Genomic DNA, 3320 nt, shown 5'->3' with positions numbered 1-3320 from the left:
CCCCCCGACCGACGAGCTAGCCAGGGCTCGCTAGCATGCCTGCATGCCACAGCACCTTGCCCCAACAGTCAGAGATATAACAGAACATACACTAGTTTGTTTTCTGATTGAAGCGGAAAACATTGTGAATTCGCGCCCTCTAAAATATCTCCCGATCTCCGCTGATCAAGACGAGCCACTTACACTAAACCACTTCCTGCTCGGATCAGCGAACACCGCACATAAGCCAAACAAAGCCGTTGAGCCGGAAAGGTTGTGTGCGTTGCGCAAGCAGTGGCGTATCGCGCGTCAGTTGCGAGACCACTTCTGGAAATGTGGATCGCAGAATATCTTCCTAACTTAACACGTCGAACGAAGTGGTGCGAATACACAAGGCCCTTGAAGGTGGGAGACATAGTCTTCATATGCGATAACGGTCTGCCTAGAAACCAATGGAGCTGCGGTGTGGTAGAGCAAGTTCATCCGGGAGCGGATGGAGTGGTCAGACAAGCGGATGTACGCACAACCAGGGGAATATCTCGTCGTGCCGCGTCGAAGTTAGCCGTGCTGGACGTGGAAGTTGGTGAATCTGATTGATTCACGGGGGCGCGGGTGGGCCAACCCGCTCGAAGGCAACACTATAGTACTCGTCAGTTTAATTGTAGTCCATTGTGAATTAATCATTGTATGTAACCAAATCGTTAGATTGTCAAATTTGTAAGCTACGGTTGTTCTTTTTCATTCGTTGAACATTTGCTCCAGAAGACGCAACCGCGGTAAGTAAATTAAATCGTAATTTGTCTTTGTAAAATTATAATTGTCTAAGCCGCCGCTTAAACCGAATTCAGCGGCCGTGCGCGCATCCTTTGGCGGCAGTGGAGTCGAAGCGACTCCGAAAATAATTACCGAGCGCGCACGGCCGCCTCCCCATCGTCGTGCGAAATCAGCACAAAGCAGTTCAGCTAGCAACACCGGACATCGCGCACGCGCCCCTTCTAAAGGATTGTGCAAATAAATTCAAATAAGCCAACGCTAGGTTTATATGTGTGCATTTCATGTGTTCAATCAAAATAAAAATAATTTGCGCTAAGCTTTATAACTTTTGAAAGGCTTGTAAATAAAACTGAATATTGTAAAATTCAAACCCAAGTGTTTCCTTTAAACGGAAATCAGTGCGTGTGTACCAAGTGAGTGCGAAGGGACCAAGCGACCATTATTCATGGTCCTTCGCAGCCAACCCTGACCTAGCTCCAAAAAATAAAATAAATTAATAAAAACTACAAAAAAAATCGGTACTCGTACGTCCGTAAAAACACACAACAAAAAACAACTTTAACAGTGGAAAAAAAGCTATAAACTAAAGTGCACGTATATACATACATATACGCAAAAAAAGAAAAACTGAGAAACTAAGTGCAAAAACAACAAACAAAAGTGTTAAAAAAGTGCACGTACATTTCGAAAACTCAAAAGTAGAAAAATAAAATAAAATAAAATAAAAAATAAAATAAAATGTTGGAAAAAACAAATAAATAATTAAAATACTTATGTACATTAAAAAAAAAAAAAATCAAGAAACACAACAACAACTAAAAGAAGCAACAAAGCGCAATCAGCAGCCATCACCTAACCAAACCGTCGGCCAACATAAGGGCGATCATCAGCAGCATCAGTAGCCATTATCAGCTACGGCAACAACAACAGGCGAAATTATCAACAGAAGCAGCGGATACGCACATATAAATACATACATACATAAATCAAGGAAAGTAGTAAGTCGGCAAATTTTTAATTTCCTTAAAAATTGAAATAAATATAACTTTCATATTCTTAAAAGTTATATTATTTCCAATAAACTGCCAACGGGCATACATACGTATATACATACATATATATATATATAATTAAATAAAACGCGTATTTTTTCTCGCCAAAAACGGTTCTATTAAAATTGCGGATATTTTCCTGCCGCACAAAATTCAACAAAGGCAACTTGCCGTGGTAGAAAAATTCCGTTTTCCGGAAAGCGGAAAAAGCATATTGCGCTGCGATTTACATCCGCGTAGATGCTAGCAACCAAAGATATTCCACTCTCTTGGTTGCAAAAAGCAAAGTCGCACCATTGAAGACGGTAAGCTTGCCACGCCTGGAGCTGTGTGGTGCAGCCTTACTCGCAAAACTGGTCGCAACTGTTCGTGCAACACATTCTTATGGTCAGATTCAGAGATTGTGCTAGCTTGGCTTGAAAAACCACCATGTACATGGAAGACGTATGTATCCAATCGTACCTCCCAAATCCGGGAATATCTTCCAACAGGTACATGGCGCCATGTTGCCAGCCAAGATAATCCAGCCGACCTCGGCACCCGCGGGTGCAAACCGCAGGACTTGGCAAATTCCCCACTCTGGTGGCACGGACCAAAATGGCTCTCTTGCCACATGGATGCATGGCCAAGGTCAAAGGCATGCAGTGCATCTCCACCAGAAAAGCGCAAGGTGGAGGTATATCACGCGCTCGAAGAAGAGGTCGATTTTCTTGATCGCTTTTCTTCTTTCTCTCGAGCACTCCGCGTGACTGCGTACATGTTCCGCTTCGTCAGCAATGCCCGCAACAAATCAAAGGGGTTAGCTACAATCACCTATCCGCATCTGACACATAACGAATTTCAATATGCAAAAATTCGTCTTATCAACGCAGCGCAATCACGCCATTTTCCGAGCGAAAAAAGCGCTTTGCAAGATAAAAAGCCACTTAACAAAAAAAGTCCTCTTATTGTTCTCAATCCTTCGTTGGACAAAGACGGACTTCTACGGGTTAATGGCCGATTAGCACATTCCACATTAAGCTATAATGAAAGGCACCCAATAATTCTCCCTACCGAATCGACCGAATCGAGGTTATATTTTGAGTTTTTACACTCGCTGCTTCTTCACGCAGAAACACGATTAATGCTCCAAATGGTAAGGCAAGAATACTACGTACTAAAGCTAAAACCTCTCATTAAAAATGCATCTTTCAATGCAAAGTGTGCACGCTTTACAAGCAATAAACACGCACCCAAATAATGGCCGCTCTACCCCCTGAGCGCTGCAGTTTCTCACTCCCATTTTCCACAACGGGAGTAGATTTTGCTGGGCCATTCCAAATTAAAGCATCGGTGCTAAGATCTACAACCCTTATCAAGGGATACGTTGCAGTTTTTGTCTGTTTTTCCACAAAGGCAGTGCACCTCGAGCTATGCTCGGATCTTACAACCGAAGCTTTTCGAGCAGCATTCGCCCGCTTCGTTGGCAGACGAGGCTTCCCCTCAAAAATGATGAGCGACAATGGAAAAACGTTC

The sequence above is a fragment of the Rhagoletis zephyria genome, unplaced genomic scaffold, assembly GCF_001687245.7.
Source record: "Rhagoletis zephyria isolate East Lansing unplaced genomic scaffold, Rhagoletis_zephyria_1.1 Rzeph_scaffold_01447, whole genome shotgun sequence".
Lineage (NCBI taxonomy): Eukaryota > Metazoa > Arthropoda > Insecta > Diptera > Tephritidae > Rhagoletis > Rhagoletis zephyria.
The sequence above is the reverse complement of the archived record's forward strand: the minus strand, read 5'-3'. Positions refer to the sequence as shown.